Source organism: Callorhinus ursinus, unplaced genomic scaffold, assembly GCF_003265705.2.
Source record: "Callorhinus ursinus isolate GAN/ISIS: 27379988/994484 unplaced genomic scaffold, GSC_fseal_2.0 scaffold6, whole genome shotgun sequence".
Classification (NCBI taxonomy): Eukaryota; Metazoa; Chordata; class Mammalia; order Carnivora; family Otariidae; genus Callorhinus; species Callorhinus ursinus.
The window spans coordinates 49201995-49219097 of record NW_027397068.1 but is presented as its reverse complement, the minus strand read 5'-3'; the positions used below and the strand labels follow the sequence as shown (position 1 = coordinate 49219097).

At 38.4% G+C, this 17103-nt stretch overlaps 1 protein-coding gene across 1 annotated transcript in view; it reads left to right on the top strand.

Annotated features, from left to right (window-relative positions):
* Nucleotides 1-17103, top strand: part of VNN1 (vanin 1) — a 725633-nt gene that overhangs the window by 28229 nt on the left and 680301 nt on the right. The window lies entirely within an intron of this gene.

Sequence of the window (17103 nt, the reverse complement as noted above, 5' to 3'; positions counted from 1 at the left end):
TGTGCTAAGTAAACAAATAGCCCAAATAAGTGAAGCTAATTTTTATGAACATTATTGATAGTTATTCACTATAAGATACACATCACAAAGTGTTTTTTTGTTTTGTTTTGCATTTGGTATGTTCTAAAATTCCCGAGAGAAAGCATATTAGTTTTTATTTTCAAATTTTTCCTGGAAATCAACTAAGAACTACTCATGTGAACATATTATCTCATATTTTCCCCTGTGACAAACTTACTGGCTTGTCTTAGCATGATTTTTCTTAATTTTAAACATTACAAGTAGTGATTTACTTTTGAGAAATGGTATTTACTATTCAGCTCTGATTACTTTTTCACTCTGGATTTCTTTAACACATACATATTTTATGATAGCTTTAATATGCTTTTTAACTGATTTTTATTTCCTCTGCATGAAACATTTGTGATGCTCTTTTAATACAAAAACCCAATTCCAAAAAAGATCAATGCTCAAATATGTTTTCCTTAATCTCTTTATACCTTGATGAATTTGAGTGGTCCAGAGAGCAATTTTTGACACTCCCTCATTTAAAGATATAATTTGTTATCAACCTCATGATGATGTAAAACACACAGACACACACACTCTCTTCACATAGTAGCCCTCTTCCAAGATGATCCCCAATGATCCCCACCTCCAGGCTCCATGGAGAAATTCTCCATGATTGTTTTGTTGCTATTGATTCTTGTATTTCTTTCTTCTTCTTTTTTTTCTTTTTTAGAGAGAGACAGACAAAGAGTGAGCACATGAGTTGGGGGGAGGGGCAAAGGGAGAGAGAGACTCTCAAGGAGGCTCCATGCCCAGCTCAGAACCCAACACAGGGCTCAGTCTCATGACCCTGAGATCATGACCTGAGCTGAAATCAAGAGTTGGATGCTTAACTGCCTGAGCCACCCAGGCACCTGTGATTCTTATATCATTTCTTATATAGTTTCTGAGCCTCGTCATGTATAATCAATCTGAATGCATTGCCACTTTTACTGTAACACATATCTCTTATTCAGCTCTGCTTAAGTGTACTAATGATTTTACTTATTTGTTCTTTTAGTTTATTATCTAAACAATATATTTCACATCTCATAGACTGAACTGTGTCCCCTCTCAAATTTATATATTGAAGTCTGAATTTCATACCTCAGAATGTGACTGTATTTGAAGATAGGGTGTAAAGAGGTAACATGATGGCATTAGGGTGGACCCTAAGCCACTGTGACTGGTGTTCTTGTAAGAAGAGGGGGTTAGGACATGGACATGCACGAAGTCAAAACTGTTTGAAGACACAAAGGAAGATAGCCATCTACGAGCCAAGGAGAGAGGCCCTCAGAAGAAATCAACCCTCCTGATACTTGATTTGTATTTCTAGCCTCCAGAATCTTGAAAATAAATTTTTGTTGTTTAAGCTAATCCATGGTACTTTATTATGGTAGCCCTGGCAAACTAATGCAGATCCCAGTCCCCTCTCTTCTCCATTTCCACCGTAAGCTGAAGCTAAACGAAATGGTTACCCAGTTAAGAATATCCAGCTAGCCTGGTTCCCCAAGACTTAGCTAGATCCACTTAGAGAAGCATTGCTGATGAACTGAGAGTGAAACCATCAGATCATTGAAGATCTTCTGGAGTTTGGAAATCAGAAAGTCACATTGATAAAATCATGTATTTAATCGGACCTTAAATGTTCTTTTTCAGTAACAGCAGAATCTGTTGGCATTATACAATTTAGTGAAATGAAGAACAACTTTTAAGTCAAAACATCTCTCAACTGGTAGACTATCCACGTACCCTGAAATCAGCCCCACCTACGCTGTGCAAAACATGCCCTTCTGCAAAGGAGAACAGTGATCCCTACTAGCAATACAGCATTTTGAAATAAACATTTTTTTTTGTGGCAGATGTTTTTCCTAAAAGATACTGTATCATCCCATAAATATTTGAGTAAAATTTATCTTGTGCTTTTGGGTGGCATTAACTGTCTTTAAAAAAAGACCCATTAGAAAATAAACCCCTGTGTATTTAAGAACAGCAATCATCATTGCAAGCCTCAAAACCATCATACAATTTTAATTTAAAGAAGAGAATTGTAACAGTTATAAGTTTAAAATATTAAAGGCTTCAGTAAACCCTATGTGCTTTTTTTCTGTTCAATTTTGACAAATATATTAGATATCCATTGTAGCATAACAAATTACTGTCAATGTAACAGCCTAAAACATTTATTAGCTTACAAAGTTTCCAGGCGTCAGGATCTGGGAATGGTTTAAATGGGTCTTCTGGCTTAAGGTCTCAAAGTTGTAATGAACCTGCCCCAGGGGTTCAGGCATCTCAAGTTCTGCTGGAGCTGAAGACTTTGTTTCTAAGCTCACTCACGTGGCTGTTAATGGGCCTCGGGTCCTTGCTGGAAGTTTTCTGAGGCCTTTGTTCCTTATGCATGAGCTGCCTGAAAGTTTTCACAAAAAGGCAACTGGCATCTCCTACAGTGAGTGATGAGACAGACAGGTAGACTAAGGATAGAGGTAGAGAGAAACAGATGGAAGGATGGAAGTTTCAGTCTTTTACATCTTAATCATGGAAGTGACTTGACTTCTGCCATATGCTATTAGACCAGTAGTGGTACAATGTGGGTGAAAATACCAACAGGTAAGGATCTTTGCAGGTCATCTGGGATGCTGCCTATTACAGTAAATATATATATTTACTGTACACTATACACACACACACATACATACACACATATATATTTACTATACAATTTTAAGACAGGATTTTTTTTTTTCTTTTTGCTATATATGTAATACATCCTTCAAAATATACTCCCAATACTTATATCTGAAATGTATTGTGCCAAAGAAGCTTCTACAATTACTTTGTATAATCAAGGTTAAATTTAGTGATTTCTACTTCTGGTCCATAGTAAAATTCAAATTGATTGGATTAACTCATTTGGGGCAACACCATCTTCTAATAATACACCTGCCACTTTTACATTCACTTCTCAGAATTCTACCTTATAAGAATACACATTAAAAAGTAAAATAGAATAAAGAGCATAAATTCCAGAAACATTAATTCATGAAATGACACTACTAGGAAAAAGGGTCTTAAGAACATCAACATATTTACTTAACTTTTTTTTAATCAGCAAGGATTTTTTCTAATAATCTATAAAAATATATATTAAACAAGTGGAAAAAATTGACTTAAATCATTGAAGTGTTCTGAATATCAAGAGAAATATGGAAAAAATCAACTAGAAAGTCATTATCAATGTCAAAAGCTGTTCTGAAACCTATCACTTGGCTCTTCTACTGAAAATTAACCCCACATTCCTCTAATTCTCTATTCTAGATGTGTCGGGCATATTCTAAATGCATTACCTTAATTTTAGTTTTTTTTTTCTTTTAAGATTTTATTTATTTATTTGACAGAGAGAGAGAGAGAGATAGCAAGAACAGGAACACAAGCAGGGGGAGTGGGAGAGGGAGAAGCAGGCTTCCGGTGGAGCAGGGAGCCTGATGCAGGACTCGATCCCAGGACCCTGGGATCATGACCTGAGCTGAAGGCAGATGCTTAACAACTGAGCCAACCAGGAGCCCCACCTTAATTTTAGTTTTTGAAAACACAGAGTCTAGTAATACATAGGTAAACTAGACAGTAAACTTGTAATACATAGGTAGCATGCTCTCATGTATAATAGGTTTAGTATCTTAAGTACAGACAGTGCAAAACCAAATTTTTTTCACTGCGCTATACTTTCTCTTTACCATGGGTATTAGTCTGGATAGGCTAGCTCATGGTGCAGTAACAAATAGAACCAAAAATTCTCCTGACTTAATAAGACAAAAGTTGCTTATTCAAAGTTACTCTTGCTTATTCAAAGTCTACTCTAGGGCAGCCTCCATGTCAAAGCTCAGAACCTCAGGCTTTTTCATTATGTGTTGTTTCCTTATTAACCAGTGCTCCCATCATTCTTGGAGCATGATAAAAAAATATGGAGAAATTGCACATTGCCTTTTAAATGGTTTCATTCTTAGTGATACTTGTCATTTCCACTTGTATTTTTTTTAAGATTTTATTTATTTGACAGAGAGAGACGCAGCGAGAGGGGGAACACAAGCAGGGGGGAGGGGTAGAGGGAGAGGGAGAAGCAGGCTTCCCACTGAGCAGGGAGCCCGATGTGGGGCTTAATCCCAGGACCCCAGGATCATGACCTGAGCCGAAGGCAGACGCTTAATGACTGAGCCACCCAGGCGCCCTTCCACTCGTATTTTATTGGCCAAAGCAAGTCATATAGCTATGCCAAATTTAGATGCATAGGAAGTATAATTTCCCTGTATGTCCAGGAAAGGGAAGAGATTCATAAATATTGGTTAACACTAGTAATGTCTATCACTGAATGTAAGTTCCTCAAAGGCATGTATCTTACATTCTTTTTCCACTTTGACACATAGAAATCACTCAGTAAATGATTAATGTCCGCCATGAGTCACCAGGGCTGCTATTTATCATTCCTTTATTCTCCAATCTATAGTGATATTTTACCCCTCGCCTCCTACCCCATTTCTTTGTTGTCAGCCCCCTATACATGCCAATTGCAAGCCAATACCACCAGTTTTCTTTTCTTTTCTTGCCCTTTCCATTAATCTGAAGGAAACTTTACCTTTATATTCTTACCCAGAGTATGTAAAGGTATCATTAATGTCTTATGTATAGTGTTTTACAGTTTACAAAACATTTTAACATACATTTTCTTTTATTTCACAAGGTAGGTATTTTTTCCCCATTTTTACCTTGGAGAACAAAGTATTGTTTTCTAATCTCCTAACTTATGTGTATCAGATCCTCAAACCAGAATCTTTTAATTTCATGTCCAATGCTTTCGCTAGCATTTTAGGTTACCAGTTGTTTCTCACACAACCACACTAGACTGTGACTTTCTGAGAGACTCAGTATTAATATTGTTGGTTGAAATGCTGGACACTGATTATTTACTCTGATTATTAAAGCCAGATTTTAATTGCATCCTTACCTTTAAAGGAAAGATATGCCCCATTTCTCATAGTCTTCTAGCTTTAATAGCCACAGACTTTGACAGAATGCAGGATGAGTGCTAAGATGAAAGTAGATGATTAATATTAAAACATATATATATATCCTGGAACAAAGACTGAACTTAGTTCGTCATACCTGTTGACGTGGCATGGAGAAAAAAATTTGCCTTGAGAAACTGGGAGAAGATTGTCAACATAAAGAGTGGGAATTTTTCAGGCTTGGGAGGTAAGTTTGGAAGTATCGATGAATATGTTAACAGAAGGGTGAGCTCTTTTACTCTTTCTATTTTGAAATCAGTTCCAAATGGTGGTCTAGCCACAGAAATAACAGCAAGAGCTCTTATCAATGTTAATAGCTATTTAGCTATCAATACTTTCTAGAAACTTTGAACTCCTGCCAAGGCAAATAAGGCCCACCTGGCAGCATGTTGGTAGATTACCTAATAAAAAGTTAATGTTTGGGCAATGTGCTTTGTAGACATGTCGATTGGATAAACTTTGAATTGAGTTATGAAAATATTAGTATCCCAAAATACTCTTTTAACAGATTATCATGTTGATTTAACTGAAATTCATTGTGAACCAGCTGATATTTTTCTTTCCTTCTATGATAAAATTTCATTGCTCTATCAAAGACAATTACTGAGAGTTTATTTGCTGTTGCAATATGAGTAAATATTGATTGAAAAGCCTGCCATTGTGTTGTACCTAGTTCTAGGAAAGTAGTTGTTATAAAAGCATTATAAAAGCATTATAACAAGAAAATAAAATCTGATAGCCTGAAATTATTCCTTATGTACATACATAATTTAATTTTAACTGAAATAAAGATGTGAAAGTTATCTTCCGAGATTGTTGATAAAAATATACTATAATGATGTTACTGATTAAGACAATTACAAATACTATTTTGAAAATGTTATTTCTTAAAAAGATTTTATTTATTTATTTGAGAATTGAGAGAGAGAAAGAGTGAGCACCGAGCAGTGGGGAGGGGCAGAGGGAGAAGGAGAAGCAGACTCCCTGCTCAGCAGGGAGCCCGATGCGGGGCTTGATCCCAGGACCCTGGGACCATGACCTGAGCCGAAGGCAGATGCTTAACTGACTGAGCCACCCAGGCACCACCCCTTCTTTGGCAAATGTTCTGAAATTACTATTTAGTATGTTATAATGTCATCTTGCTTAGCTTATAATTAATGAGATTCCCCTGTCCACCTACCCATAGGTGGATGTTAGGTGAAATTTTCATTAATGTAGTAATTATCTCAGGTTTCCCCTCTTCAGCTATTTGGAGGGTATTGGGAATAAACTAGAGATTTCATGCCATGCTCTTTGCCCACTGACAGGTCCAAGTTCAGTACGTTATTCCTCCTCCCCTTTCTCTCTTCTTCCCTTCTCTTTTTTCTCCTCCCCTTCCTTCTCTTTCTCCTTCACCACTGCTCTTTCCCCTTCTCTTCCTCCTTATTATTTCTCTTTATTGCTACTGACATTAACCAAGTTTAGGCTGCCCACACGAGCAGGATGTTCAGGTTCTGTCTTCAAGAGTTCCTAAAATGTGAGAGAAGGTTCTCACTGTGGGAAATTCACTATTGTAAATTGTTGCCCTAGTTTATCGCTCTTCTTCCCTCCCATGGAGAAAACAAACAAACAAAAAGGATAAGAGAGTTGAAGTTACTTCATACTGGGTCACACTCCACTCTGGGACCCTGGGGAGTAGAGATCCAGTATAAAAACCCAAAGGTGGCCCTCTATAGGTCCAAGTGAATATAATATCTGGGTCAGAGATTCAAGTTCAATAAGAAATTAACATTCAAGGTGAATGTCTTAGGATAGCTTCAAAAGGAGAGAATATCCTTCCTGAAATGTATAAGCTGAATTCCCCCTATATCCCTTTCTTCTTTTTGTGGTGGCAAGAGAATAGATATATAGACAATCTTCTAAAGCTCCTCCCTGTAATATTCATGAAAATATTCAGGATTGGTGGCATCAAGATGATTTTATTTATTAGTCAACCTGTTTTCTCAAAGAAATTTTAAGAGATTTATGAGACCTGCTAGCATTTGGTCTGTTCTCAGGGCTTTGAACTGAACACAATTTTTGAAGTATCACCTTGCTTTTCAGCCTCCATACTATTATTAGTTTCCATAACTATTATTTACTGGGTTTCTAAATTCCAGGGACTGTGCTAGGCCCTTAAGATATAAATGCTCCAGATATGCTGAGATACTTAGATATAAGTGGCCCCAGATACACTAATCAGCACTAATATAGAGATCTGCACAAAGATTTTTATAGTCACTTGACTTTCTACTAGATCCCACGCCCAAGGATGGCTGCATGTCTTTTTCCAGGCTAGTAGAAGGCATCGTCATATCCTGTACATATGCACCGTCTGCTAATACAGTCAGAAAATTGACAAACTGTACAAAGTTACCTTTCTGGAAGGGAGAAGTTTCTTTTCCCTGTCTGGTTATCTAAACTGCAAGCTCTACAACTCAGTTGTCACAATGCCACCAGAAGTGATCAGACTCTGGGAAATTGAACCACTTTAACTAAACTCACCAAAGACAATTTATAAATCGGAGTGTTTCTAGGTGTCTGCATAATATAGTGTTCCATGATTCATTGTTTGTGCATAACACCCAGTGCTCCACGCAGAACGTGCCCCCTTTAATACCCATCACCAGGCTAACCCATCCCCCCACCCCCCTCTCCTCTAGAACCCTCAGTTTGTTTTTCAAGAGTCCATCATCTCTCATGTTTCGTCTCCCCCTCCTATTTACCCCCCTTCATTCTTCCCCTCCTGCTATCTTCTTCTTCTTCTTTTTTCTTAACATATATTGCATTATTTGTTTCAGAGGTACAGATCTGTGATTCAACAGTCTTGCACAATTCACAGCGCTCACCACAGCACATACCCTTCCCACTGTCTATCACCCAGCCACCCCATCCCTCCCACCCCACCCCTACTCCAGCAACCCTCAGTTTGTTTCCTGAGATCAAGAATTCCTCATATCAGTGAGATCATATGATACATGTCTTTGTATCATAAATAAATAAATTATAAATAAATAAATAAATAAATAAATAAATAAATAAATAAATAAATAAAATGGTAGCAGAGAAAAATGGAACTTCAGAGTGAGACCTGCCTTTGATTCCTGGCTTTGCCACTTGCTGTTGTGAGACCAAATTCCTCAGACACCTTGAGAATCAGTCTTTTTAAAGGTGATAAGATAGCACAATGTCCAGCTTACAGGAGGCACTCTGTAAGTGATTGATTGCTAATTACTAAGCCAGTTGGATACTCATTTCAGAACACAGCGGCATCTTTCACAATTCACAACCTGCTTGGGAAACCCGAATACAGTTGACCTCCGAACAACACAGGTTTGAACACACTCGTATTTTTTTGGATAAATACACTAAAGAACTATAAATGTATTTTCTTTATGATTTTCATAATAACATTTCCTGTTCTCTAGCTTACTTTATTGTAAGAACACAATATATAATACATGTAACATGCAAAATGTGTTTTAATTGACTGTGGTATCCATAAGACTTCCAGTCAAACAGTAGGCTACTAGTGGTTGTTTCTGGAGAGTCAAAAGTTATACACAGAGTTTCAACTGTTTGGGGGGGTCAGCAGTTGACATTACAGTAGACTCCTGTAATACATATAGATCCGCTTGCTAAAACTCATTTAAAAATGGTAGTACAGGCGCCTGAGTGGCTCAGTCGGTTGAGCGACCGGACTCCTTAGTTTTCAGCTAAGGTCATGATCTCATGGGTTGTGGGATGGAGCCTTACACTGGGCTCCACGCTCAGTGGGGGGTCTGCTCGGGGATTCTCTCCCTCTGCCCCTCCCCCAAGTGCATGCACACACACGCTCTCTGTCTCTCTCTCTAAAATAAATAAAATAAATCTTAAAAAAATGATAGCAAAGCGTATTTATCTTTTCGTGGAATACTTTTCAGGAGGCCATCATAGTTCACTGAATCAGTTTTCTTCACAGCAGAAGTGGTGTTGCCCAACTGACCATAGGCATGGCCCGTGTCAGGAAAGGCTTAGTCCTAGACAAAGCCAGGGCTATACTGTGATTTCAGGGGCTTGAAGCCGCATTGTTTAAACCAAGACCTTTGTCCCATCTGCCCAAAATTCCTTATGTTGAGACATTCTTTTATGCATTGAAGACCTGGTTTGCTTAAGTCCTTTCAATGGCGAGTATCTCTGGGCATGGTCATATTTGCTTTGCTTTTGAAAACTTGGGGTCACTGATGACCACTCACTGAAAAGATGAGCTCTACAATGGAAAGAAGTGGGAAGGCATCTGAAAATAATGAAAGGTGGAAAGACTTCAGATAAAATCCTTGCTACATTTACTGTAAAAACTTGAGGGATGGTTAAGAAATGAGAAGGCCCCCCCATATCTGAGAATTCGCCTTAAGTCTAAGACATTTAGTTTCCAAATAATAACCAGTTATGCCTATGGTAACCTTACAAAGAGGTTTATACACATGATTTCTTGCTGTGACAACACTGTTTTGTCTTTATGTCAGTAGGCAACAGCCCCAAATGGAAAATTCAAATGGAATTGTAAAGACTTTCCTTTTCCTTATTTTTGTCTCAATCAACTGAAGTTTTTCTCCACTGCAAGTGATGTTTCTACCCTAGTTATCTTCTGTATGTGTAGCAGAATGGAAAGAAGGATCTTACTAGTAAAATGGCTTTGAATCCCCATCATTTTGCTTTGATTGATGATATGAAGCCCCACAGTCTCTCTTCTGTAATCTATATCAGGGGTCAGTAAACTCTTGCAGATAAAGTTTTATTGGACACAGCCACACCCATTCATTTATGTATCATCTATGCTACTATCATGTTATAATGGCAGCAATGAATAGTTGCCACAGCGCTGTGGCCCTCAAAGCCTAAGGTATTTACTATCTAGCTCTTTATAGAAACGATTTGTTGACTCCTCACTTATGTGGCAAGGAAAACCTTTATGAATCTAAAAGTGGATACTTTGCTTCTTGCTTATGCATTTCATGACTTATCACCTTTTCTAAGAATTTGATTTATTTATGGTGCTAGCTGGTTATAGTACTCATCTTTTTCCATTGGAAAAGAATATTTGTGCCAACTACGTTCTACCTCAATACATCTGCTTTCAGTACATTTTTAATAGTTCAGAGCATTTAAATTTACCTTTGATACCCTGATTCCCTCTTTGAGTACTGTCCCCAAATCTTTCCTGAACCTTTCTTCCCACCTTAATACTCTGTTACCCAGAAGCTCTGTTCTCACAAGCTAACTTGTGTTAAATGTCTATTAATGTTAGTGGGTATAATCTTCTGAGAACTTTACTTCATTCATTGTTTACATTAAAGCCACCATGGGAAATGTGAAATTAAGGATGCCGTCCCAATCAATTATTATAATAAAGTACAACAGAAGATATAATACTTGCATTTCAAAAGAAACTTCCTGAGAGAATGCCTTAATCCAAAGAAGCTACTGTAAAGAGGTGATTTCAGGCCCACTTGCTCACTGCTGGGAAAGATGGCTCAGGGCAGGTATATTAGGTTTATGGGGCATTCAAATTATATCTCTTCTTTCTATCTAGTTGCTTAGTATTCATGTGATATGTATTCATGTGATGTGTAGAGGCCAGAGGACTGTAGAATATCTAGCCTGAAAACTAAAGAGTATTGACCACACTTACAATAGGAGAAAGATAGTCTGAAAAGACTCACTGAAGCATGATTTTTGCAAAGTGAGCCATAGATGTAGAAGCTGAGAAACAAGAGTAGCAAGACAAACCAACAGGGTTGATGGCAGCTCAGGATTAGAATGTAAACCCTTTTACCTTGAGGATAGGAACTCAGTCGTATTCATTATATTATAAACACTGGGCTCTGTGCCTGCTGTGTAGGCAGGTGTGGTTTTCTCCCATGGCCTGTCTCCATGGCTCACAGTACACTGACTTCCTGCTGTGTCCTCACAAGGTCTTGCACATCGCTGGTCTCTGTGTGTCCCAGCTCCTCTTCTTACAAAGACACTAGTTAGATCAAATTGAGGCCCACCTTATCAGCCTCACTGTAATCTTGGACCTCCAGTTCCAAAATGATGAGACCACGAATGTCTGTTGTTAGAACTCAGCCTGTGACATTTGTTATGGCAATCCTAGCAAACTAATTCCACTGGAAAGAGGAGAAAGAGCAAGAGGAGAGAGTTCCTTTTATTTTTAATGCTCATTACCCCCCGTATTTCTGTCCCCATCATGACCTGAGCCTGTGTCCCATCAAATTCCTCCCCTTTAGTATTTACTCTTTCTTTTTCTCTGGTCTGTCCTGGTGGCTGACAAATCCTTTCACGTTTATTCTAGTCCAAGTAATGAATGCTTCTTTTGGGGAAATATAACTAAAAACAACACCTCTCAACTCAGAAAATCACACCACAAAGCTAGAAGAGAAAAAAAAAACAATTTTGTTACTGAATAAGCATTGAACCAGAATGTGATGCACAGCATGGGCAATCTGCTAAGAAACTGCAAAGATAGAACAAAATCTCATTCTTTTATATAGCCAAGCAGATACCCCATTCCATTGTGACAGCCAATTTTATGTGTCAGCTTGACTAGGCCATGAGGTGCCCAGATATTTGGTAAAACAATATTCTGGGTGTTTCTGTAAGGATATTTTTGGATGAGATTAACACTGACATTGATAGACTGAATAGAGCAGATTGCCCTCTCCTAGGTGGATGGGTCCCATCCAATCTGTTGAGGGACTGAATAGAACAAAAAGACTGACTCTCCCTGAGGAAGAGAAGTTTCTTTCCTCCTGATTGCCTTTGAATCAGGTCATTGGCTTTATTCTGCCTTGGACTCAGACTGAAACTTTGGCTCTTTCTGGATCTTGAGCCTGCTATCCTTTAGATTGAAACCACCCTATTGACTCTTCTGGGTCTCCAACCAGCTGGATCCTCCTGCAGATCCTGAGCCTGGTCAGCCTTCATAATTGCATGAGCCAATTTCTTATAATAAAGTCTCTTTCCATGTATATATACAACCTATTGGTTCTGTTTCTCTGGAGAACTCTGACTAATACATATATGTTCTCAAGATAAATGATCATTAGTCCTCAAGTAAAAGCACTGACAGCATTGTCCCACACAGTTCATCCTAAATTCACTTGCTAGTTGGGGTGACCACCTGTGTGAGCTAACTGACTTTAACCAAAGGAAAAATAAACTCTTTATGACAAGACGTAGTCTTGCACGTTGGGAGTGAGATGTCCACTGAGGTTAAGCTTATCCCACAGAAACTGGGAGATAAGGACATTATCTTCCTTAATGATTACATTTCAAAGAGATGGTTCTCAGGTCGGTGAGCAAAACGTTCCTGGATCATACAGTTGGCAAGAGGATTATGAAGCTTTTAAAAATATTTACATACGTTTCAAAGAGACAGGGAAAAACTTTTAAGTCTTCTAAAGTAAATGCTTTTAGAAAAGGGGGCAGGCAGTGGGGGAGGGGGAGTCTCTTCTCTTATTTTTCAACAGGGAGAATCAAGCATCTGATTTTAAATTTATATTTGTCATTCTCCAAACCTCCCATTCCTTCAAACTAATATTCCATTTTTCACCTTTCTTTTGCTGTCACATGTCTTAAAAAATTAATTTAATCTGCCTACCTCTATTTTCTCACTACACACTATATTCCTAATCTCATGAATCTAGCTTTTCTCTGACCCACCTCCCAATGGCTTATAATACTGCATTGACATTGCTCCAAAATCGCTAATGACACTTTCTTTACCCTATCATCTTATTCTCAGTCCATGTCCTTACTTTATCACTTTGTAATATTTTATACTGTGACTCCATCTTAAGCATTCTTTTTCCTCCCCTTGGCTGTATTGATCTTTCTTTGTATTTCTTCTCCATACCTAGAAAAATCGTTCACACAGTTCCATCTTCTCTCTTTCTTTCTCTGGGATATTTTTAGTCCTCTGCCACAGACAGCTTCAGCTGTTACCACAAGAATGATGCCCTCCGGAGCACCTGGGTGGCTCAATCATTGAGCGTCTGCCTTCGGCTCAGGTCATGATCCCAGGGTCCTGGGATTGAACCCCGCATCGGGCTCCCTGCTCCGCGGGAAGCCTGCTTCTCCCTCTCCCACTCCCCCTGCTTGTGTTCCCTCTCTCGCTGTGTCTCTCTCTGTCAAATAAATAAATAAATAAAATCTTGAAAAAAAAAAGAATGATGCCTTCTTATCACGGGTTCTGACTCCTCCTGTGTTATAGACACAAATGTTCAGCTAATCTGCTACAAATCTCAGGCAGTCAATCAACCAGTCATTATTGAGCACATACTATGTGCCAGGTCCAGGGAACACAGCAGTGAACAAAGCCTATACGGTCTCTGTCTTCATCAAGCTCACGATATCTACAAGAATGTCCCACTCAAACTCCAGACCAACAGGCAAACTGGATGCATATCCAGGGACATGGATCATGCCATCATTAAGAATCGTTCAATGATTCAATGATAAACCCTTCATTTTGTAATTGGGAAGTTCATGTTCCCAGAAGTTTGGCAACATGCCCATGTATAGAGTTTTCAGTAAAACTGGAAAGTGGATGATTGTTATTTTATTTCTAGTCCTAGCCTATGCCCATTCTTTTAGGCAGTGTTTTTTTTTTTTTTTTTTTTTCTTGAAGTCCCCCTTTTCTCCAAAGAATGTAGTTTGAAGTTGTTTTTCCTGAAAATATTAGTTAGGAGAATCTTAATACTCATAATGACTGAGAGTATCAATTAACCCAGTGTATCTCAACTTTGGTACCATTGTCATTTTGGGCTGGATAATTGTTGTGGGGACTGTCCCATGCATTAAAAGATGTTTAGCAGCATCCCTGGCCTCTACTTATTAGGTACCCATAACACCCTTCCCATCCCACACCCCCCAGTTGTGACAATTAAAAATGTCTCCAGATATTGCCTAATGTCCCCGGTGGGGGATGGGGGGGCACCTTACCACCTTGAGAACCAATGCTCTAGCCTGTGTCAGTGGAGAGACTTTCATTTCTCCCAGATATTTTTTCATTTCTAAGAAAACGTGAATAGCAAGAAAGTAGTAATATTACTGCAAATTTTTCTATTGACTCGTTCCTGCCTTCACACAGTCCATTTCATCAAAAATGTTCATCCCTTATGAGATTGTGATGTTTTCTTCAATAATGAACTGCTATACATAATTACAAAGCTGTTCTCTGGAGGCAGTGTAGAATCTTCCTTCAGAACATGGGGTCAGGTGTTTAAGAAATATTAACTTGATTTCTGGCTTTGCTGTTTGCTAGTAATATGACATTGGAAAAGCCATTTAAATTCTCCCAAACTCATCATAACCTATAAAGTGGAAATAATGATATCTACTCCATTTGGTTATTATGAGGATTAAGTGAAAATACTACTTTAGTACTTAATTCCATTCATAATAAGGGCTCAATTAGTATATTCACATATAATAGAAATAACTTTACAAATATTTTTTGAGGGGTACCTGAGTGGTGCAGTCAGTTAAATGTCCAACTCTTGATTTTGGCTCAGGTCATGATCTCAGGGTCATGAAATTAAGCCTTACGTAGGGCTCTGCGCTCAGCTCAGAGTCTGCTTGAGATTCTCCCTCTCCCTGTCCCTCCTGTTTATGCTCTCTCTCTCTCTCTTTAAAATAAATAGCTTTAAAAAATATACATATATTTTGAAGACCTCATCAACATACCCACTGAAACATGCCATTTATAAAAGTGATATTGTTATTCCAAATACAAACCAAGATACCTCAATTTTGTTCTTTGCAAATAAAGCAAGAGGGATAAAGCTAATCATTAACTTGGAATTCATTGGGCTTAGATAGTGGGAGTTAGACACTTGCTAGTTTCTACTTTTTTAAGTGTGTGTGTGTGTGTGTGTGTGTGTGTAACAAGAAGGAAAAAGTAACTTGAATGCCTAATGTACACAGTCAAAACACTTCTTTTGATAAAAATGATGCTGGAATAAGATAATAAAAATGTAAGACATGATTGTTACCAATTAAACTATTTTAATTTTCCACTATGAAATTATTTCATTAAGATTAAATACAAAGTTTTTGTGTATATTTCCCTATTACAAGTATAGCTTGTTTGTGAAGTTCTCTGAGACCTTTCCAGATTCAGCTTATATGTGACCTCCTGTGAGCAATCTTTCCTGGCTACCATGTGAGGTTTCCAGGTCTTTCTTACGTGCTACCATAACTCAGCCTTTCTAGTTCAAGTCAGCACTTTCTCTATCATACTGTATTTGTTTGCACATCTAACTCACCATTAGCTACATATTCCTGGAAGGAAGAATCATAATTATATTTTATCTCACAAGCTTGACACCCAGTGATTATCAGCTAAATAAATGTTCAGGTTAAAAGAAAGAATGTGACATAAAATGAAAAGAAGACTTTAGGGGAGTTTTATATTTAACACAAGTGAAATTATGAGAATTCCATAGTCAGGTAATACTTTGAAAAACCTTTAAAAATGAATAATTAACTCGTAATTTATCATCATTCAACCAACAAATATTTATTGAGCAACTGATTTGCAGGCACTATTTTAGGTAGGAGAAGACAGTAATGAACAAAGCAGACGAGATCTCTGATTTCCTAGAGCTTACTAAACTCCACTATGTGAAGCATTGTACTTACTTTCAAAGAACACTCACAAAACGACAGGTGTATGTATGATTCAGGCAAACACTGAACTCATGTTTGGAAAGGTGAATGATATTTTCTACTTACTGTTATAAGAAGTGAACTTGTATCTTATTTCTTGAACAGAATATCTGGAAATTTCTGAAACAGGAGTTATATTCACCGAGTAAAATGTCAGCTTCACTTAGTAAAGGGTAATTTTCACTTTACGCTGTTCTGGTTTTGCTACGGCAGCTTTTGTTAATGGCTATTTAGATCACAGGTAACCCATCGTGTGGTGTCAGTTTCTGCAAGGCGGGAGAATGGGGTAATAGAGCTCAGTGGCTTCTTTCAGAAACACAATTAGCCCAGTAATCTGTTATCATTAAAACGCTGTATAACAAACCACCCCAAAAGTCAGTAGCTTAAAATATAGCAACTTATGTTCATGAATCTGTGGGGTCAGCTAGGGTGGCTCAGCCGTATGCCTCCTATCTCTATGACCCAATCTGTTCCACATTCTCTCATCCTTCTCGGATCAGTGGGCTTCACTGGGGCATGGTTTCCTCATGGGAGGGCACAGAAGACATTCATAAATATGGGAGTCCTCCTCAAGACAAGGCTTAGAGGGACGCCTGGGTGGCTCAGTCGGTTAAGCATCTGCCTTTGGCTCAGATCATGATCCCAGGGTCCTGAGATCGAGCCCCACATCGGGCTCCCTGCTTAGCAGGGGAGCCTGCTCCCCCTCTCCCTCTGACCCTTCCCGCACTTGTGCTCCCTCTCACTCATTCTCTCTCTTTCAAATAAATAAATAAAATTTTCTTTTTTTAAAAAAGATTTTTTATTTATTTATTTGCCAGAGAGAGAGAGAGAGAGTGAGAGCACAAGCAGAGGGAGCGGCAGGCAGAGGGAGAAGCAGGCCTCCTGCTGAGCAGGGAGCCAGATGTGGGACTCGATCCCAGGATCCTGGGATCATGACCTGAGCCGAAGGCAGACGCTTAACTGACTGAGCCACCCAGGCGTCCCAATAAATAAATCTTTAAAAAAAAAAAAAAAAGACAAGGCTTAGAACTGGCACACTTTTATTTCTGTCTATATTCTTTTGGCCAAAAAAGTAAAGTGGCAAAGCTGAAGTATGAAGAACAGGGAAGAAACCCTTATTCTCAGTGAAGAAAAGACATAGGTGTAGATGCTAACAGAGTGCAGAATTAGGACCAGTAATAGTCTATCACAATGATCCTATGATTTCCTGTGGCAGAATAACAAATAGACATAGATGAGAAATTGTGCTTGTTAAGCTAGTCATTGT